The sequence below is a fragment of the Poecilia reticulata genome, chromosome 2 (genome assembly GCF_904066995.2).
Source record: "Poecilia reticulata chromosome 2, P_reticulata-male-v2, whole genome shotgun sequence".
Lineage (NCBI taxonomy): Eukaryota > Metazoa > Chordata > Actinopteri > Cyprinodontiformes > Poeciliidae > Poecilia > Poecilia reticulata.
Window position 1 is genome coordinate 8,778,131 of NC_088831.1, and position 27,981 is coordinate 8,806,111.

The 27,981-nt window shown below is 38.9% G+C and overlaps 2 long non-coding RNA genes across 3 annotated transcripts in view; one reads left to right on the forward strand and one right to left on the reverse strand.

Moving 5' to 3' along the window:
- Positions 1 to 27,981, forward strand: part of LOC103475973 (uncharacterized) — a 158,481-nt gene that overhangs the window by 94,719 nt on the left and 35,781 nt on the right. The window contains exon 6 of one of the 2 annotated variants that reach the window (XR_014091394.1): positions 21,364 to 21,534. This is a non-coding gene — a long non-coding RNA (uncharacterized LOC103475973). Of the gene's footprint in view, positions 1 to 21,363; positions 22,623 to 27,981 lie in introns of those variants that run through there. The other variant, XR_014091393.1, reaches the window with a different exon arrangement.
- LOC103475986 (uncharacterized) lies at positions 15,121 to 19,037 on the reverse strand. The gene is made up of 3 exons (XR_014090160.1): positions 17,501 to 19,037; positions 16,083 to 16,268; positions 15,121 to 15,746 (listed from the first exon to the last, which is right to left on the reverse strand). It is a non-coding gene; the product is annotated as an uncharacterized LOC103475986 (long non-coding RNA).

Consider the following 27,981-nt stretch of genomic DNA (forward strand, 5'->3'; position numbering starts at 1 on the left):
TGATGATCGCGTCAACCGCTCACACACGAGCAGCAGCCGGATGCCTGCATGTTATATTTACACTGGCTGCTGAAAATCGGAGCTGATGAGCACATTATCTAAATGTGAAAGATAGAGCATGAGGTTTGTGTGTGTGCGTGTGTGTGTGTGTGTGCGTTGAGGGGGTTGCTTTCGCAGCCGTGCCCATGCGGTTCGCAGATAAAATTATTCGGCGCGAGTTGTTGATGTCTGCGATAATTGCGCGTTGCCGTGGAGACGGAGCCGCTGAGTATGTGGCCTTCTCTCCGAGTGGACATGGGAGAGATGGGAGACGGCGGAGGTGAGATTAGAGCACAGGAGGACTCTGGGAAAAAACTTTGCACAGCTGTCTCTGTGATTGCACGCTATCGGGGTCGCTGCCTTCGGACAAACAACCGTGCAATGTGTGACTTTGAGATTGCACATTATTTCTTGCTCGCCTGGATGCGCTGTGCATCACATGCTGATACGTGGGCTAATCCAGCGAAATACAACACAGAGTACGATTCACCCACATAATGAGGGTACAGTAGCGGGGAGGAGAGAACAGAAACAAGCGGCTGGCAGAATCCGACTGCCTTCATTTGACATGGAGCTGAGTTGTATCCAGTTGAACTGGATTATATTAAATTTGATAGAATCCTGATGGTAAATTTGATACTAAATCAATTTGTGGCTTCAAGGAAAATTCAAAAGAACAACAAGAAATCCGTTTGAGACTTCTGGAAGTCTGACTCAACCTTGGGTACAATTTCCAGTTATGACAGTTCTGTGGAACAAAACCCAAGGAGTGTATAATGGCTTTTTCAAAGATAGTCTAAATATCTGACCCAATTCATAAAGTTGAATGGGTGAATTATACAAAAATATTATTAAGGAAAGGAATGAATTCAAATAAAGTGTCAACAATTCTTGTATTATTTTTAACATTTTGACATGAAATTGATAATCCTTGATGAAATAAATGAAACTGTTTTCTGGTTTACAAGGTGGTAAAACCTCAATTGTGGGTAATATTTGGTTAGATGACTGGATAATTATGTTGTATGTCTTTGAAATCTCCTCATCACAGTGTGAAATAAACACAAATAGAATCAGAGCTCTTTTTTGATTGTAGGAAAACAAACTGTTAGGTCTGACATTGGCAGCAGATACGAGCTCTTTGTACCTTCAAAGTGAAGATTATTTCCAAAGAGCCATTGTGATAGTTTGAATGTGAAACATGGAGAGCACAAAGGATTACCTTGAACACAAGACAACCCAGACACACACAGAGCGGCCCACCAGAGTACCGAGATCTGACCTGGAAATTAAGAATTATTGCCTGATAAACAAAACCCTTTAATAAAACAACTTCGATATTAATACTTTTGAAAAAGAAAAAAAAAAGCAGGTGGGCAACTGAAGGTTTAAAAATAGCAGTGTAGTCAGAAACTGGATGTATTTTTTTCAGAATAGTTTATTGTTGCTTTTTTTGTGTATCCAACATCACTATTTTGTTTTCTATTTACATTCTTATTTCCAACAATAAGGTGTATGTCATTTCCATTTCCACCCACTTCCCTGCTAATATACATAATTTCCTTATTCTGCATACAAAAATGTTTATGTGCATGTATTACAAGTGAAAGGGTTTGGCATGTTTGTATTTTTATATATTTTCTTTTAATCTTAGATCTGATCTTACACGTACAAGAAACCATAATAAGAGACAAATGTAAATCCTTAGACTCCCAATTCAAAAGACAATGACAGAGAAGATTCAGAAAGTTACATGGCATAAAAATGATATTTGGACAAATTACATTTAAAACCAATGGATGCACTTTCAATGTTATAATTGACTGGTTGTGTAAACCTTCGAGTTGTTTCTCCCTTTTTTCTAATGCTTTTCTGAGTGGATAACAAGTAGCTGCCATTGGCATCAAAATCCCTGATTCATCTATTTCACCCAAAGAAGTGAAAGACATTGTAGAGTACTGAATGGAACATGAGTTCTAAATAAAAGAAAAATAAAGCGATACAGAATAGGAAGGGCAGAGGAATACGCCTCTGATTGCAGTTGTTAGTTCAGAATGCATCAATGGACTCTTCTTTGACTCTGGCAGTAAATTAAGGGGAAAGGCCCATTTTCCTCAGTGGGAGCCTTAACAGGAAAGTTCTCATGCATGGAACTGCAAGTCCTGATGGGGTTTTCAGCCTCAAACTGTCAAAACACTGAGCTGTGGCAGACCTGGAGGGGGGTAACCTTTATTGGTGCATTGTAAATTGAACCAGGAAGAAACGTACAGTACACGTGGAGAACGTCTCTTAGGAAAAACGAGATTGTGTGGTGTTTTTGGATGCTTTGTTTCAATAAAATGTTTTAAGATGTGAAATGACCGACTCCAAAAGTGAAGTTTCACACAAAATTGTCTGCGTCTCCCACGGCGTCCGATGGCTGTGGATTTTCTCCTTCAGCTGGAGAACTGGAGACTAAAACTGGCGAGGATTCATTTGGGTGGAATATCAATTCAATGCTCAAATGCATTTCTGAAAGTGGAGGCAATTAACGGGCTAATTATCAGCACCGTGGAGAACATTCTAATCACCAGGAAAAAAAAAAAGCTTAAGTGAAATAATGTCGTCAACACAAGGCTGAGTGGTGAGCAGTGGAGGGAAAACTTTACCCTGCTGCAACCAGGACATGACCTTCTGTCTGAAACTTGAGGTGTTTTAGGTGGATTTTTATGTCTTCTTGTGACCCAAATAAAGAGTGACTTATTGATCTGTTCAGTCCTAAAAGTCACAAACAATGTGGACAATGTATAGCACAATTATAGCACAAAAGGTAATAAATAGCGGTTTCTACTTTTGATCAAATCTGATCTTGGTGGTGATTACCATTTAGTTCATGGACTTGCAGCAACAGCACCCGGCGTCTCTCATTAACTACGCCCATCTCTTTTGATCTTCCACCAGATGATACTGAGGCAAGGTGAAAAGTTTACTTGAGGGAGGAGACTGCATCTAAGGCTTTAATGAAAACACTTGACCATTTCTGGGGAGAAAACCAGCAGCAAACAGAGTAAAATAATATGTACCTGAAGGGAAAATGGAAAGTTTTTCTTCCCTGTAGGATTAGTTCTGGTTCAAGGCTACGGAATATATACAGAGGCCTCATGCAAATTGGTCTCATGAGGACAAACAATGAATTATTGCATGTTTAAAGCCTGAAGCAATGCAGTTATGTATTCGTATATCTTGTCCGTTAAGTAGCTGCGTTGGTATGGCCACACAGGGAGATATTTACCAAGCTCTTGGCACTATCCCATACCATTCTGCTGTAAATTGAGTTAAGTTCGGAAGATTTGATCGGTTTTTTTTGTGTGTTTTTTTTTTTACCATAATAAACCCTGGAGAAGTGGTTAAACGTGAGCCCCAGTTTCACTACAGGGTGTCGTTCATGTTCATTTCGGTTTGCGAACGTGAATAACTAGAAATCAGATGTCAGCATACATCTCCGTATTATCTCATTATAAACCCTGTGTGGGGGACTCACTGCAGTTTCTCCACATTGCATTAACTGTTCAAACATAATGTACACTGTTTAATGTGTTGGACGATTGAGACTTATGTCAAATGTTGGAGCAGTTCCCCACTACGACAATCTTAAGGTATGTTTAATGGGAATTCTTGCTAACTGCAGGCATAACTTCTTGTAAGTATTATAGCATGACATCAGTTGTTGTGACAATGTATACTGTGGGCTGGTGAGATGGTAAAGCATTAAAGACAACAGCAAAAAAAATAAAAAAATAAAGAGATTCCAAGGTTGTGTAAGATGCATGTTAATTGGCATGTAGTGCTTTGCAAAAATACCAATGCTCCTTAAATGTTCCCACATTTTGTCATCTACATAGACGAGAGTAATATATATTCTTAGCATTTCATGTGGTACACCAGCATCAAGTAGAGCAGACAGAAATGTATGGGGAAAAAAGTGAAATGCACATAAATTTTGCTCTCGTTTAGTCGTCAACTGATGGCAGTGCAATATTGTTGAGTGCTGATCTCTAACAATGTCTTTTAGGTACTACAAATCTGAGCGTATGTAGCTGCTGCAATACCTTTAAATATATTTTGACCCATGAACTCTTATATAATAAGCACACACTTTTATTGACTGCGAGGAACTGTGGTCATGTGTTCAAACATCTAAAGATGTGTGTAATCGATGCAGTAGGACAAACGTGGCACGAGACTAGAGCCGTGAGGAATTTCTCATGTGATCTGTGTTCACTTAAACTGTAAAGAAGGAATAGCATGTAAACAATGTCCCATGTTAAGAACAGACTGTGGTCAGATAAAACTTTCTGACTCACTCTTGTGCCTCTAAAAACTCTCCATCTATCCCTCTGACCAAACGTGGTGGAGGCGGAATCGTGCTCTGGGTATCATTTCATTAGAATGGCCAAGATAGCTTTATAGAACTGATAGGAAAATGAGTGAAGCTCTATACGTGGATGAAAATCAGTTAGAGTCTACAGAAGATCTGTGACAGGAGAGGTTCATCTTGTGGCAGGATGACCCTAATTGTGCATCCAGGCTACAATAAAATAGTTTACAACAAATCTAATTGGCAATTTTTAGCAACACCTGAAAATTGATGACACTCTTATGACTGTCCTTGGTGTAAGAAGAAAAGTCCTATAATCATGATGATCTTGCTACCTGGCTGCATCGGGAGACGTACTAATCTTAAATTCTCTGATTAGCAGCATCACTGACACACTGGATTGATTTCTTCTTGCAAATTAATATTTTGAACCTTCCTTATCTATCAGTTTTGTATCACCAACAAACCACAGCGGTATCGTACGACCCCTCCCATCCCAACCCCTTCATTCCCTCTTCTGACAGATTCAGGCTTCATCTTCTTACAATTCTTGCAGATAATTAAGCACTGGGGACACAATTATGTAGACAGGTACGTGAGTGCCTTTGAGTTAATTGACTGATTCAGAGAGGGGTAAGGCTACAGAATGATGTTATTTGCTTGGTTACCCATACTTGGTAGCGGGGGATGTCCGCGAGGGGAACATCATTTATCTTTTGACAGCACATGCGCTGACCTGTTGTGGTGCGGATAAGTAAACAAAAGTTAGAAACATTGAGGAAAACAGACATTAAACATCAGATTAAGAAAATAATCTTTATTAGGTTAAACCTTGGTCTGTGTTAAGCTGTTGTTTTCATGTGACGAAATTTTTCGAGACATCTTAAGCTTTTGTTTAAGATTGTTTTATCTACAGAAAAAAAAAAAAAATCTCAAAAAGGACCATAAATTTCATTTGACAGTATCTGCATTTTTTAATGTAATTTTTGCTGGAAACTAAGTGTAGGTCTTCACAGAATAATGCAAGCTAGTCTGCCTTAGCATGGACAGCCCTCGGATCATTATTTACTGCATGTCACCGATTATTCTGTAATGCCCACGTGGACAGAGTCCTGATTGTGTTTGGTTCTGAATATAGAATCGCATTTTAGTGGCATACCCTGTGATAAAGTACTTTCCCTTGTCGGGATCGATAGAATTATGCCAATAAATCTCGCAGATGAAATATGTCTGCTTTTCCTTGTGATTTTATTATAAATACGCCCCAGACTGAATTCTGATGCTGCACTTTGTACATTTAAAGCATCGGCAAAGCTTGAACAGTGACAGAAATTATCCATCTACAAGAGATAAAAAAAATACAAACATAAACAAATCAGATATTTTTGATAGCATTAGTGTCTACATCTGGAAATAAAGATACTTTTTTTTTCTATTCGTCTTGGTTAAACAGCAGTTGCATGCTAATTTAACTTGACATGCGCTCTGTGTTGTCTCCTAATGCTTGATAATATTGATTGTGAATTTTTAATAAGCCCAGATAAGAACAGTGTAAACAAACACAGTTTTCGGCAGTGGAAATACAATTACAAGTCCATCATGGAGCCCTCTTCTTTGTTTGTTTCTATCTACAAATCCCCAAGTCATTAGAAGACTGCAGGGAGGTTGGGATGGTTGAGGGGGGCGGGAGGGGTAGATGCACTTTGTTTGACTAAAGTCGCTATCTGGGCTGCATATGAATAAGTCCCTTTCTATCCCGATCAGCATGCAACTTGGACGCCCCCAATGCTGTCTCATCAGCATTCAGACAAAGTGAGTCAGACACTTCCTCGTGAAGAAAACTGTCTGTAGCACTTAATGTCATTAAGATGCTCACATCTGACTCAGAGTGGATGTTTTGCACGATGAGGATATGGCGCTGTTGGAATTTGTTTATTCCAAAAATCTTATTACGTCTCCGTCTCCGCATTTATCGATACTGACGTATTGGCCGTCCGCTATTTGGGATTGCATGAACAGCTAATTGTCATATTGTTGGCATGTGGACATATTGTTTATCTTTTCAACTGGAGCGCGAGCCACAGTCACTCACACGCACACACACACACACACACACACACACACACACACACACACCTACGCACACACACGCACACACACACACACACGTTGTAAAGTTGGCTTCACACTGTGGCACATCCGGCGTTTATGAGGTAAAAACAGTAGCCTTGCGCTTCTCTGATAATCGCATAAATTTATGCCTATTACCACAATTTGGTAGTAATAAATCTGGCTTGCCATGATTTTTACTTCTATCTAGTCCAAAAATGGACAAATTTGTATATAAAATATATAAATTTTCACAATTTCTTGAATATGAAAGCATTTATTTATTATTATTATTATTATTATTATTATTATTAGTGGTGGAACTCAATTAAAAGTGTGTTAATCAAGTTAATTGCGGGGTATGTCATTAATTATTTGCAAGTAATCATCCTTTAATCAAAACATGAATCCACAAAATAAACAACATTTTGATTTCAAAAATCCTCTTTGCTGCCAAATTGTTGAATAAATTCTCACATGAGTTCAACAACAGGGATATTTATTGTTTTTAATCTTTCAGGCTATTCAACCATCTGATAGCCGCAATTAATTCAGCTCATGATGAAATTCTGATTGACGGGACGCACAAATAAGATTCCCTGCTTGCTTTGAACTTCTTACAATCTTCACAGTGAAAAGGGACCGGCGTTGGGGACATTTCCAATGTCTTCTTTTTTTCATACCAGTTGTGTCAAGCACTTTGGCATTTTATTTCTTTACAGAAATCACGGTCTTGGCTTTTCTTAGTATTTTTTGAGGCCAAGTAAACAATAAGAGAACAGCCTCAAAGAATGAATGATGTTTCTAATCGAAAGGAGAAGAATGACTTCTGAATTTAAAAAAATGCGCTCATGGACATGAAGGGCAGCATGTTCAAGACGGCCCTTATGGATTTTCTGACTCCGGCCTTTTGTTCATGTCTATAAGTTGTGGAAACTTTTGCGACTTCCCTCGGCACTCACCGCCTGAGGCTCTGGAGCAATCTCGCTGAGAATACCTGTGCAGCCATGACATTTTCAAACAGTGTCTAAAAACCTGACTTATTTTTAACCTTGCTTTCAACTATTAAGCAATAACACTGTGTCTAAAATGTCTTTGAATCTCCTTTAAATGCTTCATTTTTTTTGTACTCTTCATCTCATCTTCAGCTCCACCTTTCCTTTTTTTTCTTTTTCTTTTATTCAAAGCTATATGTTTAGGGTGGGACATTGTTTTTAGAGTTGAAGCTCCAACAGAAACTTAACCTCAAACTGTGTTTCCCACAAAACACAAAATTTGGACAGTAATGATTTTTTTTTTTTTATTCCACCTAAAAAAAAAAAAAGTTTTTTTTAATATGTTTTGAATTCATTATGTTATAATCATAGTCATTATGTTAAATATCTATCGCAAATTCCTAATAAATCCATTTTCCATTTTGTCTTCTTTTTTTTTTTTTTCAAGAAAAACATATACTAATAGCTCCAGTCCTAAAAAAGAGAGTTTGGTTTGATTTTCTAAAACAATTGAATTCCATTTTATTTACTCATCGTTTTATCAGATCAAGTGAAGTTAAAACTATTTTTTGAATCACTGAACGCCACATTTTGGGTTTTCTAATGGGATGGAGGAATAGATTATTGATGAAAAATGTGATTTCTGTAAGGCAAAGGACACATTTCTTCAGTCATTTTTGCATTGACTGCTGTGTTTTTCCATCTGTGTTTAAAACCTTTTGTTGGAATTTATACTCTGCCATTTTAACATCTTCCTAGCTTTACTTGCATGTTAGTTTATCACAATCTTTACACTCAGCCGACTTTTTTCCACATTCCTTGTTGATTTACCTTTTTATACGTTTTGCACAGCCCTCCGTTGTTGCAACTTGCAGCTATTTGTCTCACAATTAGAACTCTACGATTTCATATTTTTCACTTCATAGTTAATTTATTACATTTGTTCCTGTTTATTTATTCGTAAATCAGTTTTTACCCATCGCAAAATTTCACATCTAGGAATCAGATTGCAGGTGGTGAGTGCACTGACTGCAGGTTGGGTTTTATTTTTGCCTTGAGGGTCAGTTCTGAATTTGTCAAACTGTTTTGCTTTGATTACCTAAATATGTCAAAAAACAAGATATGCGATCCGGCACTTTCGAGTTTTAAAGGGAAGCAACCAAAGGTGATTGAACCTAATTTGAAGACAGCACATATGCTTTATATTTGTAACCTATATTAAACCCTTCCAGGTCCACGCTTCAGCTTGCTCATTGACTGAACTGAATGAAAACCAGAGAATAAAACGATGCACCATAATCTTATTTTACGACTCGCATTACACTGCGCGTTTACAAGATTTAGCACTGAATTTTATTTCTGTCATGTAAAGCCTGTTCACCGGGGTCCAGGGGCATAACTTGGGGGGTTGGCATAAAGCCCGCTCTGCATGTGCCTGTGGTTTTTATTCAGCTTATTTCTAAAGCCTCACACAGACGGTGATTATTTGCAGACCAAATATGATTACTTGGGAGAATGTGAACTTCTATGTAGCTTGAGGAAGTGCTGAATCATCTGTAATTGGATGTTTTTACTCCCAAGATTTGTGCATAAATCTGCCTCAATGTACTCCCAGAATGAGGTCGAGAGAGAGAGAGAGAGAGAGAGTAACAGAGAGAGCTTACATTTGTATGGCTTACTTTTATTAACTATGCTAGGAGGGAAAAGAGAGAAGTGCTTCGTTATTTTCTACTTGTGTAATAGCTTTCCTAAATTTCAGCAAATGTTTGTCATTGACATTAATGTGCTGTTCTGCACTGGAAAGATTAACTTGGTTTTAACCCAATAAACCCCACAGGGTGACCTTACTCAGATATAGCCAGCACTATTTTCTGTTTTTTTTTTTTTACTTTTCTGAAATGGTCTCTATTTACACATTTATATATCTAAATATAGAGAAATAGTCGGAAATGAGAGTTATGCCACCAAATTGAGGAAACAAAGTGAAAACAAAATGATTTATTGCGTTCACTTTATGCCATATTTGCCTTTTTTGTCATTAGGGGCTTGCACACTGGAGCCTGTTGTTAGTCATCTGGAGACGTGAGGAAAAAAATGCAAAGTATTTGATGATTCTGTTCTTACAAGCACCTCCATTTGCCCCTAGATCCAGTTAACTAGACGCGAGACAGAGGGGTCCCATGCAATGCACAGGGGACTGGATATGATGGAAAGTGTATGTTGCAGAAATCAATGTTTTCTTTGCAAAACATCAAGAAAACCAAATTAGGTCCCTTGACGCTCATTCTTTGCTGCCATTGATACCGCTTGGATCAGAATGCTTCCAAAGTCCTGGAGCAAATGCAAAACATTTGCTCCAGGAAAAAAAAGTGGATAGTTTGAGAAGCAACTGTTATCAGCAAACTCACTCTTGGACTAACTGGTGAGAGATTTCCAGCCACCTTTGCACATCAAGTTTAAGGGATGTCCAGGGAACAACTGGAAGATTGACAGGTTTAATCTCAACCAGGCCCTTTCCATCGGGGGTTCCATGTTCCAAATGCAAGAAGCTAGGTTACTTCCAGGGTACTCCTACTTAGAGAGATGCTAAGCTAATCGGGAAAATTAAATCAACATTTAAAGTTAGTGTATATGTGGATTTAATTATTTTTCTACTTTCTATTTGGTGGCTTCTAGAACACCCACTATTTAACTTGCAATTAAAGAATGTTTCATTTATTAGCCGGTTTAGCATAAATGAATAGGCACATGGATTTGACAACTGTTAAAAAAAAAAAAAAATGCAGTAGATTTGCCCCTTTTCCAGACATGACCAAAAAGAGAGAAAAACCCCCCAAAAACTTCCAAGTTTCTACGTTGACAGGTTTGCACAAACAGCTAAGTTCTTCAGACACCGCCAGCTTTTTGCTCTATTTGAACTGCATTACAGAAACGCTAAACCTTCAGCGCCGGTTGTCACGCCTTGCCAACTCACCCTAGTGTGTGACAGGGCTTGCTCTGCTTTTAGCAACCTCCTTTTTTTTTTTTTTAACTTCCTGAGTTTTCCTTACACATGCACACGCAAGCACACACGCGCACACCCCACACGCGCGCGTGCACACACAAACACACGCATACACACGCACACAAGTCAACAATTTGGAGGCTCTGCAAATGTGTACGAGCACAGAAGGGATACCATTTTGTCCTTGTAATCGGTTAGGGTCTCGTATTTCCTGAAATAGAATTTATATGCACCATTGCCTGCTGTTTTAGGAGCATCCAGTAAACATGGATTTCAGAGCTTGGGAAATGGACAACTGGGAGCTACTGTACCAGAAAATCCACCTTACTGAAAGTTATTTCATGTTTCTACTACTGTCAGAACTTCTTTTTTCTAGAATCGACTGTTTTATCACTTATAAGATGATTTTCTTTTTTTTTTTTTTTGATATTCTCATCATATTTCAGTGGGCATGCAACAGTTTTCTCTCTGGTTCCTCAGTGTTCTTTCTTCCATCTGCTTCTCCTTTCCATTTTATCATGACACGTTATGGGTCACTGCAGTACTGCTACACCCAGCTGCCAACAAGCATATCATTTTCCATTAAGAACCCGCTCAATGGTTGCAGTGGCATTATTGGAAGAGCGAGCAGACAGAGAGTAATGGACCTCAAGTGATAGCTCTGTCAAATAGATAGTGGAGGAAAGAGCCCATACAGCCCTAATAGACCCAAGTCTCCCCGACTGGAAATTTGCTCAATTGTAACGCCGGGTCAGTCAATCTTGGCTTGGACATCCGTGACCCTAACCTAAAGCACTGAAGTGACTTCTTCTTATTTTTGTCAGTTTTAATATTCTTCTTATATCACATGATCTATATATTTAAAGGGAAACAAATGAGACTCTCGCATGAGAAATTAATTTAGCTAGAATTCTCTTGTGAGTTTTGTGCCTGCAGAGGATTTACACCACGCCGTTACCTCAAGCTTGTCCACAGTATCCATCAGTGATTGATCCCATCCATCATCCCTTATGGGGGAAATCATTTTTAATTTACACCTTGCTAGTCTTTTATTAGCATACCGTTGAGGCCACGGTAGTGTTTCATGGACTTGACTCTGAAAGTGCAAAAATTAGCCCAGTGTTTCATTTTCGGCGAGAGTTCAGTTGATAAATAATCTGAAAATTTGGAATGTATGAAAAAGTTTTTAAAAAAATCACTGAGTGATTTGAAGCCAAGTGATATCTTTATCCAGACAATGGGAAGAGGAACCACTCCCTATTATCAACGAGTGTCGAGAGTCATGAAGCGAAATACTGGACTTATTTTTATGGAAAAGAAAAATGAAGAGCATAAATATATTGGGGCTCTTTGCAGGAACAAAAAAATACAACATAGCTGAACACATAGGCACAGGGGCTAGGAGTACTTTCTATGGAGAAAGAAAAAGAAAGGAATCTTTCAATGTCTCCTTTAAGGAAAGAATCACAGCTTGCCACAGAACCAGGGGAATTTTCCACACAGGATAGAGAGAAAAAATAATGTTAACCATAGCTCAAGATTTTTTACATTAACTTAAAATGAAGCCCATGACTCTGACAGAGCTCGTGTTTTTTGATGAAGCCTGCATGTCAGTTATTCATGCATATTTCTTGCCGAGGTGGACTGCTGCGATTCTAAGCAACCAAATAGATTAAACATTTCAATTTGTTCTAATTACAGAAACACAGAATCAGAAATTAGATACTGATGGTCAACAGTCTTGTTTTTCAATTCAATTCAAAAATACTTTATTAATCTCCAAAGGGAAATTTTATATCGTTGTACCTCATATTCAGGGATTTAATTTTCTTTTTTTATAAGTTGTTGTAGATCCACAACTTCAGCACTCACAGCCTCAGTCACCACATGTTTTGAATGAACTGCAAACGTTCACTCATCCTACAAGTTGTGACCCAGTGACAATGATTTTAGGTTACAGTTTGATCCATTATGCATTTGTCTGAGTGTGGCAGATGGAGCATGTAAAGAAAGTGAGGTATGATGTGGAAAGAGCGAGTGAGCACACATAGGACAAATGGGGCGGTAATTAACAGCGAGGATTCGAAGACATGCAGTCATACCGTAATTACCAAAAAAACCCCATTGATCAAACGGACATGCACACATGCTGCGTGTGTCTATATGTATAAAACACACACACAAACGCACACGCAGAAGGCATTCACTCTGCTTAGTGAAAAAGAAATGAGAGTCTGGGACAAATGGATCGACAGCATCTGCTTCTCAGTGTCAGGCGGCAGCCGGGTACTAATTACAAATGCCAGAAGACACAAAACCGTGGCAAAGGTCCTCTGCAAACTCCCCTCCTCTGTTCTTTTTTTTTCCTCATTTCTTTTTTTTCCTTTCTACCTTCATGCTTCAGGGGTAAACAAGCAGGAAAGTCCAGTAGCGAGAAGAAAACGTTCTATATGAAGCAATTCATGCCATCACGCGCGTGTGTGCGTGTGCACGTGTGCATTGTGTTCATTGAATCCTAGCCACCAATAGGCTTTCTATTACACAGTCAATCTTCAATGTCTCTGATGGAAGCCATCGTGTTTGGAAGCATGGGGGGAGGGATTTACCAAATCGTAAACAGAAACTTCACCGGCCATGTCTCTAGTACCGAGTCGGACTCCCTTCTGGGCTTCAGAACTGCCCTAATTATTTTTTGGCATAGATTCAGCAAGGAGTCTGAAATACTCTTTTTTATTACATATTGAATTCAAAGTATTACACTTCTGCTGCAGATTTAGCAACTGCAAATCCATAATGCACGTCTCTGGTGCCACCATTTAGCTTGATTAGATTGAGATTTGGTGAGTGTGGAAGGCAGAGTACAAAAGGACACATTGCTATGTTTTAGAACCTTGGTGAAATTTTTCCTTTTCCAGATAGAAGAAGCCATTTTCCATTGTGGTCTTTGTGCTTGGAAATTTGCATGATCTTCTTCTATATGCATGGTTCTCACGGGGTTATCTGGCTTCCTCCCAGGGTCTAAAAATGTGACTGTTAGGGTAATCAGTTGCTCTAAATTACCCTTAGGTATTATTGTGTGCGGTCATGGTTATTTGTCTTTGCCAACCTGCCCAGGGTGCACCCAACTTCTCGCCCAATGGCTACTGAAGATCGGCACCAGGAACCCCCCCGCCCCCCTGCCCCAACAACCCTGCACAGATAAATAAGCGTCGACTATTTGTGTATCCTTTATTTTTATTTTTTAAATTCTTGCTGTAAAAGTTTCACTCTTTCAGACCTCGGAAACCTTGTGTTATTGGAAGTTGCGCAACGAAACGCCACTTCCAAATTTACTGATCTCACCTCAGAAAACAGGTGCGTTCGTTTTGAATAATTGTTGTGTAAATTACATGTTCATTATTTCCGATATCCCAGGAGATAAGCAATCATCCACGATACCCTCTGTGTTCACTTGCTGTTTAATTTGATGCAAGCCATTTATCAACCAGCTGTTTCCAATGAGGCCTACGATTAAGTACCTGCGGTAATAAATGAGACTTTATCATTCATGAGAAGAATTGTGTGGCGAGGGGAAAACGCTGACTGCAAGGTAGATTAATTATAGGTCAAAAGAAAAGTCAAGATCATGAGGAAATTATTGAAGTCAATCAAGCATGAAAGAGAAATTAGAGAGAGGTTGTGTATGTTTAAACAAAACTGAAATATATTCTCTTGACAAGCTCATTTTGACTATTGGACAATTTCTAGGCACAACGTGCATTTTGGAACAGTAAGAATCTATTTTTTGGTGATAAAGCATTTTAAATTTAGAACTTTGCAAAAGAGTTACTTGAACATTTTGGTCTATCATGTAAACTCACAAAGTAAAATTCATAGAAGTTGGAAGTTACGTGACAAAGCAATTGACTGATGCTTTGTATGTTCAGTCAAAAATGACGTAATCAAATTGTTGCTGCTCTTCTTGTGACTTAAATGGAATCTGTGTACACAACACCAGCAGACGTTTCTTTAGCATAAACAGATACATGTGAGATGACCTTGTGAATAGGTTTCAAGAACACAGAGGAATAACAAACGCCAGCTGAGTAAAATTATGCATGGATCCAAGAACCATTGGGAAATATTCTGACAGATTCAATGCACTGTGAATACATTAAGACCCAGCTCAAGACTGATGAGGTGCAACGGGAATGCGAAAACACGCGACCAAGAAATCAGGTGTTAAAGGGACGACAGATTTCACAATGGTGTCAATAGAGATCTGCAACCAAACGCCTTAGGCAATCCAGTGTGGAGGGGAAACTGAGCCGTCAACTTATCACTGCCTGTTGGCAAGTTGAGCTGATGGCATGAAAGAATGCCAGATGGGAGTGGTGCACCCAATCACCACAAAGGACAGAGGGTCCTTTCCATGACTGTGCCCGCTCAGGCAGAGCTTTACTGGCAGGCTAAGGTTAGGGACACTGTTAAATTGTACAAACCTGTGGCTGTGAATCAGTTATATTTACACTGAGCAACTGACAGGTGAATTTAGACCAATCAGAACATGGCTTAGGTGATTGCAGGAGCAAAACACCTCCAGGAGGATTTTGGTAAATCCCTATGCCACTGGGCTATTTGTTTCACTTTGACATAGGCCAACTGGCAGGTGGATCAAATAAGTGCTAACATTGGCTATAGAGTGATCATTTTTCTTGACAAATACCTCCACTGACTCACTTAAGGTCCTTCACCATTAGTGTAATGTGAAACTAATTTTCTTTCATTTTCCTGACATACAGAAGGAGCCCAAGTTTGAGGTTTAAAAGCAGTGCGCCATGCCTCCATGCATAGAAAGCCTTTTGAAACTATGCACCGTCTCCTTGTTCAAGACCATAACTCAGTACATTGTCAGTTATGAGTGGTCAACTGGAGGCTTTAGGTAGAGTAATTTAAGAATTGTCACGTGTTAATGACCCACAGGCACTCAGATCAGTCAAAATGAATGTTTATTACAAAAATAGTGAATGTCTTTGGTTCAGGATGGAACTGGAAACCAGGAGCTCTGCAAAGTCAGAGGTGAGAGGAGGAAGTGAACATGCTCCATAACAGAGCTTACTGAAGATTATTGTCAGGATGCGTGGAATGTAGCCGATGGTCTTCATGGTCTGAAAGAAGTCTGAGACGGCCCTGGGCCATATGAGCAGGGTTGCAGGTGTTCTTGGCGTCTGACCGTATCCTCCTTTTTACAGGTGTGACCGATCTGTTGAGTTGGAGCACAGTGTGTTTAAACCTGGCCGTTTCCATCTTCAAGGTTGCCTTCGGCGTTCACTCTGCCTCCTGTCAGGCCTCAGCTCCACTCATACACATTTAAATTTGTCCTTTGCACCTCAACACTTCCATATGCACTCAAACATATTTAAGCATTACACCACTGACTTTCACATTAATTTTCTGCACCTTAACCACCGGATGGTGTCCAGTTTTTGTTGTGACGCCAGGAATGTGTGCTTTTTCCTGTGTTTGTTGTATGCACCAAAGGCCTACAACGCCACACTTAAATTACCAGTCGACTGATGCATTTTTTGCTCCAACTCACCTGAATCACAAGGTTGAGCTACCATTTTGCTTCATTTTAATTCATTTGAATCAGGGGTTTTGGAGCAGGGATGCCACCAAAAGTCACAGGACAGTGGGACTCATGGACTGGACTTGCAGACCACTGATGTAAGACACAAAAGAATCCCACCTTTCCAGCTTTCCCAAGGAGAGTACTGTTGTCATCCTGAAAGAAACCCATTTATTTTAATCAGTAAAGCCATAAGCTAAATAAAACTTGCTCAAAAAAAAAAAAAAAATTGATTAAAGTTCAGATTGCTTAATCCAGATGTACAGATTCAAGATGCCTGGAACTTTATGGCTGGCTACATTCTGGAAGAAACATGGACGTTAGAGAAAAACTGAACAGGACTGAAAACAATGGGGTATAACAGTTACTGTTGCATGGAGAAACTGGGTCTTGGAGGGGGTAGGTAAACAATCCTGGTTACAGTCTAGTAGGGTGTAGGGATTGAACGAGTACATATTTTTTAAGGTCGACTACATCGTGATAATAGTTGAGTCGATGTGGACTAGTCGTGGTGACGTCAGTGACGCAAGCGCAAAACCCTTCACCACTACTTGGAGGCTTTATCAGCTATTTTCACGGCAAATATTAACCCCTACACCCTTCTCCCCTTCTCCCGCTTTTACCAAGTCTATTATGCATAATTAAATGAGCAATAAACAGATCATTCTTCGTGAGCAGCGGAGAAAAGTTTGTTGCACAAAGTCAGGTCTGACGTTTTTTTTTTTCCTAAAGGCCGGCTGATACTGATGATCTCTGGATAGTTACTCGTATACAAGTCAAATTATCACACTGAACCACAATGGTGCTTTTGGAACATCACAAGCCAAACTTATTATGAACGGATCCCGTTTGGTTACAGTTGAATTCAACGAAACCTCCTGCTGCTCCTCCACCTGATGCGCGGCAGGAAGCTCTGCTGACTCAGCAGCGGCTCTCTGAACCGACATGCAGACGGCGGCAGAGATCGCCTCTATCAGACCCTCAGGATGAAGCTTGGACTTAGTTTCCAGATGTTGTCAAACCGTATTTTTATAAGAGTGTAAAGCTGCCAGGTTAGAAGCTTCAGTACGCAGGGTGATGCTGATCAGTTGGGGGTAGTTGAGGGATAAAAAACCCCGACATCATGCCACATTGTCGCACATTACTCCGGCAGTCTTTTTTTTTTTAGGATTTTTTCGGCACTAGTTTATTTGACAGCAATCTGACGGGGCAGAGAGAGCGGAGAGAGGCCTGGGCCCAGCGAATGGATAACGGGAGTCAAACTCCTGACTACCGCGGCCTAAAGTCTCTGTATACGGGGTGCAGCGCTAACGCCCCTATGCTGTAATTTACAGTTTATCTTTGTTCATTTACATTTTTATACAATTTGAGCTTTCTGGCGAACTCACCTAGTCCATCTTCTTACATTTCCTTGGAAAAATCTGTTTTGTCACGTGATTGCGACTAGTCGACTGGCCCAGAAAAAAGTAATTGCAGAGAAAAGAATCGACTAGTCGACTAATTGGTGCAACCCCTAGTAGGGTGTTTGTTGGGGAATCCAGACCTGGTACTAGAGGACTTGTGAGAGGATGAGATGAGAGTTGGCAAGAGGTTGCAGAGCTGCAATGAAGATTAAAAGTGGACAATGGCTTCCAGAAAAAAAAAGACAAGGTTGTAGCATCAAAATGTTGACGCCGTTCCTCTAAAGGCTGGCAAACACACATCCAGGGTGACAGAACATTAGGTGAAAAAGGATCATCCAGCAGCTCCTTAAGTCCTCCGAAAATAATGAGTTGATTGAAGCCAGGTGTGGAAGTTGCAATCCGGTAAACACACCAAAGAGTCTCACAAGAACACACACATCCCAAATAGGATTCTGACATTGACATTGATAGGTTTGTGTTGGTTTTAACTAAACAGAAGAAATAATCCCTTGTCGAGGGGATGGAAAAATTAATTCAGATCAGTCCAGATTTAAAAAAAATATATTTTTTTTTGAAGAAACTATCATTTGTATTTCACTAACACACATTTTTTTAAGGTTACCATGTGCATAAAAAGAACAGCTTGTAATACATTCATCTCTGAAATGCATATTACCAGAGTAATTCAACCAAAATCTGTTCAGCCATTGTTTTAGTTAACCTGGGAGAGGGAGCAATATGTTCTTGCCATCAGTGGGATAAGTCAAAGCGAAACTCCAATTTCATCTTGGTTTTATTTCCACGCTGAAGTTCTAATAAGTCAAACTGATGGACTCATTTTCATTGCGGTAATAGAAAAATAAAAAGATCTTTTATGGCTTCTCTGAACTTTACAACCTTCTTTCATACCTTCCTAGAGTGAAATATCAGTGGACTGTGCTGTGTCTCATTGAGGTGAGCTGCATGGTGAAGTGGAAACAACTTGATCGAGGGGTGACTTTTGCCATTAAAAAAAAAGAAAAAAAGCTTTTTCTTTTTTTTTGATAACGTTCTAAAAAACAGGCAGTTTGGAAGAGTGATGATTAAAATTTGAACAGAGATGCAAAAGGCAGAGCAGCAGTGGGAGAAAAATAATTGGAGCAGGGAGCAATGGGTCATACGCAGTGACAAATTCACCCGGCAACCAAAATTTTTCACCTGCGTTTAGACTGATGTTGATTATAAATGTAGTTCAAAGATGCATAAATCCTTAAGAAGGTTCTTGATGAGAAACCTTGATTAACTGGTTTGAAAAAAAATCCAGGGACTTCAGGTTATAGTAGCATTTAAATAAAGATTTCTATTTTTTTCCTCCACATAACATGAACAAAATAATATTACTCAATACATTTGCATTAAAATATTAAACCCTGCAAAGAAAAACTAAACATTCTTACCCATTTTCAGTTTGAAAATGCCTCAAACAGGAAAGAGAATAGATTAAAAGGAATACAATTAGTATTACAGTTTTTGAATTTGCCCTTTTTGGAAGATAGGCAAGTTTTTATATCAGAAAAACCTGGCAATGTAATGTCTGAATTATATTAGACTGTTAACAGGCCTTTACATGCCACAATAGTATTAAAAGATTGTTACCTATTGTTATTTTATCTCAAACTTTCATTCCCATAGTGTGAATATGGGAGAACTATTTGGTATGCGGATTGACTTATTTGTATATTTCTGATTCCTACTCGTAATGTGCACATTTCTTCTGTATTAGACTGAAACTACAAAAGTTTAAGAAAAATTAACTCAATTCTTGTATTTCACATACATTTTGCTGACTTTAAAAAATAACACACCTGATTGCAGTTTTGCATTTTTGACAGTTATGTCCTTTGTACTCCAATGTCGTAGTCGGAGTTGAAAGTCATCTTAAAAATGTTCAACATTTCTTTAAAATTGTTTATTTTGACCATAAAGGTTTTTTGGTCACTGACATTACCATTGCTGCAGGAAAACCTGGACATTTCATGCCCATGTATCCTGCAATTACTGACATGAAAGTGCTTTGGACGCCCCATGCATCGCTGTTCAAAGGTGAGCCATTCACAGTTTGACATCAGGAGGTTATTACAGATCCAAACCGGAGCACAGCAGCCAACAGCTATGAATTTAAAGAAGGTAATATGAGATAAATGATGATTAATCCAGGAAACATTACTGCAAAAATCATATAAATACAATAATCTTAAAATCCCAAACATTTCTCTTGTTCTTAAAAAACAAACTGCCAGAAAAAATGAAATGTTTAGTACTTTTCATTAAATAGCTGAAAACAACCTCGGGTCATAAACTGGAGCATAAAGAATCCATGTTATTTGAATTTATGTACCTGTACAATAAATCTCAGAGTTGCTTCTGTTTCCAACATTAAACTTCTATTTAAAACACAAAAGCTGACTTAAGCCAGGCTTATGCGAGTAGGGAAAAGAGGCCTTGCCTCTGTGAGTATCCATAATTCATGTTGCAGTTTTACTACACATAGCAGTGCACATTGTATTATGGAGTAAGCAGCGTCCTCATGAATGATTGACAAGCTACCAGCTTCAGCATGGCCAAACACAAGGATAGCATGGCGTTGCATAAGCACGGAGAACACAACTTTGCTCTTTATCCCGAGGCAATGTGAATACCTTCGGTTTGTTTGAGAAAGAAATAAAATAGTTGACACCGCTACACAATTTATCCTTTAGAGATTCCTGTTGCGATTTGTAGGTGTTTGTAGTTTGGTTGTTGTTTAGTTTTTGTATTTGTTTTTTTGTTTTTTTTGTGGTATTTTATCACTGATGGAGTTCCATACAAATGCATTCCTTTGTGTTGAAATTCTCCAGCATTCTGCTTTTGGGCATTGTGTTAGATTCATATTCAAACATTAGTCTTGTCCTCTTGTGCTTGGTTTTATCTCCTCTTTATTTTCTTTTATTTTGTAACTTGTCAGAACATCTTGTTCCTGCACTGCATTTCCTGATTAGTGACACCTGTTTCTCATCCACCAGGAAGTGAGTGTTTCTCGTTCCTCACTGGATGATGTGCCGTGCATTTGAGATTCCAAATTATTCTTTTATGGTTTTCATTGATCTGAGTACATAACGGTTTTTTTTTATATGTATCATTATATTTTTACCGCCTTTTCATCCCTGACTGTTGAAACTTCATATTGGACTTCAAGCATCATGGATTACAAGCCTTCCCACTCTTCTTCCAGACTTGAGGAACTTAAAATGAAATACAAACTGAGGACTTTGGACCACTGAGCAACAGTCCAATTTTCCTTCACTTTGGCCCTGGTAAGACATTAAATTTGAGGCAGAAACACATTTCAAATGCTTTTGCGGCTTTAGGAACGCCTTAGAACTAAATGGCCATATCTTGACTGGAATGTTTCACACCAGTTAGGGAGACTTAATGATATAATGCATAATTTACAAACCCGTGTTGTCTATGTGACACCACCAATATGAGAACTCTTGGTCACACTAAAATGATTTCGAACATCTTGTTTTCTTAATAATTCATTACTGTACATTGATGCTAACCCTCTACATAACTAAATTTTTTGAGATGGTTAGATGGACATTACCATTAATTTTTATTAACAGCTTCACTGTGTCGCTCCCATATTGCTTGAAATTTGACGTGAATGTGTGCTCGGCACATTTCAGTATGTTCCCTTGGCCTAACACTTCTTGTGCTGATGGAAGCACTTTAACAATCCTTTCCACACTCTTTTTCCAAGCTGCTCGTTTCAACCTCACAGCCCCCCTCAGGTAGGTCCTTAATACCTTCACTGTCTCTCGTTACAGATGATTTTATGCCGTTATGTTCTGCCGGTGGGAGGGTTTCTGTGGAGCAATTCTTCTCAAAGGATTCCCGCTCGTCCACATGATGTGTTTCAACATAGTGTTTGAGATGGGAATTGTCCTGCGACGTGATGTACGGCGGTCATAAGAGCAGCTGGTGAAGCCTCACTATGTGTGAGTACGTACAGTAAGTGCTGAATGTTGGTAGTTTTTCTCTCTTTTATTTCTTCCTGTAGATAATTTGAGACTGCTTTTGATTGAAATTCGAGTCAAAGTGGTAACTATACATAATGCTTTTTTGTTTTTGAGTGAGCAGAACTAAGCTTGAACAGTTTCTGTGGATAATTAAGGCGGCGGGAAAGAAAAAAAGAAAAAATCAAATTGTGTTCCTCACAAATGGATCTTTTGGCACGTGAGGCTACAGGCCGCTGTGTTTGGTGGGTGGGCCAGCATTGTTCATTCATGATAAATGAGCATTACGCATGAGCAGCTCTGAACCGAATGAACATGCGTAGAAAATGGTTTGCTGGCTCCAATAGTTGTGCTCTGCCAGGGAAACAAATAAGACTAAAGAGGCGACGCACTAGTTGGAGCATATCGTGATTTGTTTTGATGCTAAAAGCCATTTTTGTGAGGCTCCCATTTCTTCACCGTGAAGACGCTCTTGTTGCATCAACAGTTACTCCTTAGTTTTCCTTTAAAAAAAAAAGTGCACTTTTTAAACAACTGGCTTGTCCCTCCTCCTGCCTTCTCCCCCTCTCACTGTGTTATTCAGTTACGCACACATTCAGTGAAATGAAGACATATATGAGCAGATTTTTATTTTTTTCTTCCAAATTGCAGACTGTCAGAGCAACAAATGCATTTGCTTGCACCTGAGAAGCAAAATTGAATGTGTTATTTTAAAGTTTCAATTTAAATTTCTTGTTTAGATTGCTGTCTGTTGGGGGCTGCCATTCCCATAATTATATCCCACCCCCTGATATTGTTAGCAATCAGGCATGGCTGACACAGCTGAAGTTTGTCATAAAGATCTTATTTCTCATTCATGGCTGCCAAAGGCCTTGGCGAAGGCATTACATTTGAATTAACATTTGCAAAAAATATATATTTTTGAGATGTAACAAAAGATTCATTGCATGCATCTCTTGATAATGTACAATAATAGCAAAAATGTTGTGTTTTCTTATTTATATTTGCTTAGGTTTTGTTACTTTAATGGATTTTACATCACTACAGTGTATGGCAAATATATTTACGCCACTTGAGCTATGTTGACATTTTGCTGAAAATTTTAATCTATTCAAATCCATTCAAGTTTGTGATTTGTAATGTGACAAAAGTATATGTGTAGGTTTTCTGCTTCTTTTTTTTTTTAAGGAATTGCATCATGTTGGCATGGATTCATCTGATAGGTTTACTCACCAAATGGAAGAACTTTATGCAACCTTACAATCTGTAATGGACATTTTATAAAACAGCTTCTTTTTTTTTAAATTAATACAAAGACTGACAAAACTAACACAACTTAAAACTATAAGAAAAGTCTTACAGCAGGTTTTGTTATCACTGCCCATATAGTATACAAGCAGTGGTTTAAACTGATCCGAGTTCACAAGACTTCTGCTGCTGAAGGCTTTGTTGTTACACAGCATAAAAAAATTTAAAAAATGAAGCATGAAAGTGGGTCAAACTTGCCAAGGCAAAACCAATTTCACTGTAAGATTCAACAAAGAGCAAACAATTGATTTCAAATTCAGTTATCCTCTTTTTTTTTTTTTTTTTCCGTTGCGTGGATCTTGAGCCGTGACAGTACATGCTAAGTTAAGTGATCACAAGATGATTCAACAAAGCAATGGGACAATCCTGAGCTGTAACTACTGGACATAGAAATTCTTCTACAGAAGCCATTTTAACCCAAAACAATTCAGTTTAACCCCCTGAGGAAGATGCTTTTTTTTCAGCTTTTCTGTCAAACAAATCATTATATGCATTTGCTATTTAAAAAGAAAGTGTTAACATTGTAAGTCAGTTATTGGATTAGTGGATTTTAAAATAGGCGAGGATGCAGAGTAATAATTTAAGCAAACATTGCACCTACAGATGAATATTTATACTAATAAAAACACAGTTACACACAATCTGAAATTTCTTTGCCCCTCCCCCCTCCTCCTGTTTATATCTTTGAGTATTCATATTCAGAAACATAAACTGTAAAAAGAAAAGTGAGTGGAAAGCAAGATGCCTACACTGGGGGATTGAAAATGCATACATTTCCTTTGAAAAGCAACAGATTTCCATTAAATGTACACTTAAACTTTCAAAAATCTGATTTCAAATTAATTAATTTATTAGTGAAAAACATCAGTCCAAAGCAGCCAGTAATTGCTCCCCTTGGGGTTTTATTAATTACTGATGATTAATCAACTTTTTTTGGACTTTTTATTCAAGCTCGATTCAATTAGCAAGCCAAACCCCTCTAGGCTCGATTACTGCCATTCCTGTATAATCAATAAATCACTCAATAGGAGTCGAACTTAAACTACGGTGGCCTAGTCAAACTCCAGAATTGAAACTGAAACTGATTTAGGTGCTGCTGCATGACAGTATTTGAGAAGAAGATAACCAAATCAGAAATCCTCCAATCCGGCTGTAATAATAAAACGCCACCACCACAGTAGGCACAATATTACCCCGCAGTGCATTATGAATCTCATTCGCAGTTCTGACAAATGCTTGATGGCGGCAGTTACTGCAAATGTTGGCCAAACCGTTTATTAGGTTTAGGGAGGAATATGACCGGTCTGGTTTCGAAAGCTGTTTTTAGTACACAAGATGAGCGTTTGAAAAATTTATTTTGTATTCATTATTTTTTGAGATTTTCTTTGAGGGTCTAGCGGCCCTAATTTAACTGGAGATGCGGTGATGGTACAAGTTTGTCACATTGTTCAGAGTTTCTTTTGTTGATGTAGCTCGATCAGGTTTTTTCCACATAGAGGTTTAAAAGTGCAGACACCTTCATAGTACTTGAATTGTAATTCCGAACAGCTCCCCCCCCGCCCCCCCATTTTGCTGAACAGTCTTTACATTGGGGGAAAACAAAAGGCTTCCCTGAAGCTATACAACCTTATAGTTTCTTCGAATATATAATCTTTTCTTTTGAGACGTGCTTTCTTTGTGCGAGACAGCGAAGACATGGAGTCATGCTGAGATATCTCACTACAGCGTCTCTTCTACAACGCAGAGATCATGTTTGAGATCACTGATATTTTCACGGATTGATGGCACTACATTTCTTTTTTTTCTTTCACCTATATGCATTCCTATTAGTTGTTATCCAAGAAATGGAAGGGATTAAATACATTTGCGGTTGCTAAAACCGAATAAACACGGAAAAAGCAGAAATCTTGCCAAGTATTTTTGCTGTAACACAAAACTATCTTACAAGTACATTTTCATGTAAAAAATCTATCGACAAATAAAAAATTTTACTCTTTACAGCTGGTAGACATGCCTCACAACAATATGGCGCTGCAACGGAACAGCAGCTTGTGAAATGGAGGAATTGTCACATCCCAAACCAATACTTGCAATCAAATGCAGGAGATTTTCAACCAAGCTTAAGGTTTAGCAGACATCTTTGGCGCTTTGTTCTGCAGGACGGGAGCAATGACAAATCTGGGGGTACAGCAAGAATCAATAAAGTCATTTACAATGGCGGAACCATCATTGTTCCACGCTCAAGGATGTTTGAGTCAATAAGGTCCAGGAGGTTGGTGACCAAACTCAATCATCCCTTCCGTGATACTTCAAGCGGGCACTGAAGCTCATCATTCAGCAGGATTCATTTCCTGGTGCGATGCGCCCCATTTCTTTAGTTGGTCTGAAAGCCAGTCAGACTCGGACGAAGGAGATTGGTGCAGAGCGCGTCAGAAGAGTAGCAAAGAGTGTGAATTTAACGAGCTGGAGTTTGAGTGTCTTCAACACCTCTCGTAATCAGTTGCTGGAGAAGCAAGAGATTGACGATATCACACCTACATGGCATCTTTTTCTTACATTTATCAGTGGAATATTGACATACAAATTTTTTTTCCTTTTAGGATACTCAAATTCAGATCCTCTAAAGGATTAATATTACATAAAGATACTGAGATAAAGTACTAAGTAATTCCCATAAGCTAGCCACACTTGGAGTTTCACCTCTGCTCCACATTCTCTTTTTTTGTGCCTGGGTTTATGACCATTGGGGACCTAAAGCCATAGAAATGGCTTTGTGTGTCATTGAATTTGTTTAGCCTGGGACAAATGTGGTGGTCTATGAAATTTTTAGCCTATTTTATGTCAACAGACAAGTTTACAGTGATGTTTGGTCAGTAAAGCTGACCGCAGTTGTCATGATTTAATAAGAGGCGTTACTTTTTTTTTTTTTTTTTACATTGTGTCCAGTTGATTTGTATAGGCTTTTTTTATTATTTCAAAATCAGGGTATTTGCACTTCTAAATTGCAATGGTTTAATAGACTAGAGGAAAAAAATCTCAGCCCTCCAGCTAGGACCTAACTAAGACCACTTTACTATTACATATTAATTTTTCTGAGTTGAAAAGACTTCCCTGCCTTGCCTGGGGCCCATGTTGGTCTTCTAGGGCCATCCACCCACTACTGGAAAGCAGCAGGGCTGCGACCTGTTGAATAGACAGTTTAGCTGACAGAAGTTCAAAGGTGAGAGGGCAACAAGCTGGAGCTGCAACCGGCTGCTCTGGGCTATGTGTCAAGGGAGACGTTGGGGAGGAAAGCTAGAAAAGGACACCAAAGGCCCACGTTATAGGAGCGGCTCATCATTTTGTAATATGTTTCAGTGTTCCATTGTTCCTTTAAAAAACAAATAGAAGTACTGGACTTTCTGCACTCTCAATTGAAACCCAGAAGAAACTCTGTCCTGTAACTTTATGTTTATGAAGCAGGTTTAGAGGTTACAACCAGACCTTTGACTTTTAATAATTAGTCAGATACGTTATCTGTTAATGGTTTGGTTTTGACTTGCCTCATTGCAGCAGCTATCTAGAGGAACTCGATGTAAAAAGTGGTCGAGTAATACAGACTGTGCCACTAACGAGCTGTGTGTAGGAGGAAATCGGAGCACTGGCCTTTGCGCTGTCAGATTTTTCTGTCTTTTAAGTGTCTAGTTCCCACTGTATGTGCTTCCTTCATTCACACAGTCATCTTCTGTGTTTTGCTCTGGTCAAGTCGTCTGTCAGGCAGGCACAGAGGTCCCCGAGCGCGTCCAGAGTAAACACCAGCCATGTGTCTCCGGTTCATTACTTTGTCATAGGAAAGCAGGGGCCTCCAACATGAGCCATTAATCGTAAGACAAGTTGGATCTTCTCGGGTTATGGTCTTTTTTTATTTATTTTGGAAAAGGAACAGTTTCACAACTCTGGACTCTAGTAAGTGCTTTTAGTGTTTGGAAATCTTTTTAAAATAATGGAAACCACTTCCAAATGGTGCCTGTGTCAAAAATCTGTGTGTCAGTAGTGGCACTCCTATTTTGTTTTTTCAAAGAAATACTTAGAAATGGTGATTGGGCAAGTGTGTTTTCCTTTATTTGTGACCTCCTTGATGTGTCTCTGATGCGTTTCAGGAGTAATTACAATTGTCTGGGCCGTCCGAGGAAGATTTACCACAATTAAATGTATTCTCGATTTATAGTTAATGGCTCCCTCTGTGGTTTTAAAATGAGGTTGAACTCACATTTAACTAAAGATTTAAATTGTTAAATTCAAGATTTAACAATGGCTGTGTTACTTTTTCACAGTTTGAAATAAATGTGTTGCTTCTTCTTTTTACTTTAGCCATCTAAGTTTGCAAAAATTTCTTGAGACATTTTTGTGGGGGGGAAAAAAGCAAGGTGTTGGTCCGACTAAAGAATGAATATTTTAGGTTACGTCCTTAAATAATTTACAACTTGTTTAACACACTTAATGACGCATGTAAACATAAAACATTGATGTAGTCTTTGCTAATCTGCCCACTCATTGGGATTGATCGCCTTCACTGGCGCTAAAGTGACACCAGATAAATGTTATCCATACAGAAGAAAGGAGAGACTCTTTGTTTACTGCATTTCTTCACGTAATTTCCCTATATCCTAAATGACCACCGCTGTATGACCATTTTTTTTTTTTTGTATAATTTGCTTAATTTGTGTTAATGTGTTTGTACAAAGCCACTTGATTGGCTCCATCGCCCCGAACAACAAACACAAACCCCTTTGCCAGTTTGCCACGCATACCAACAGGCCCCGAATCGATTGCGTCTTTAAATTGAAAATAGATGGAGATGTTTATATGCAGATTTGCTGGACCTCTGGCCCTGTCCGTCCTGCTGGTGAAGATTGCAGGTGTGTTCCCCGGTAAACGTGAATGCGTGTCAGTGTTGCCAAGCCGCCGAGCGTGTTTCTGAGGGGAAAAGGGTGTCGATGCCGTGAGCAACCCGGAGCACGACGTCATTAGTCAAATGTGGAATGTTTAATCACGCTTCAGCTTGATTATTGATTTGCCATTAGTACTCAACTATTTAAAGAGAAGTCTTGAATTGAATCTGGGAATTCGGACGACAGTGTC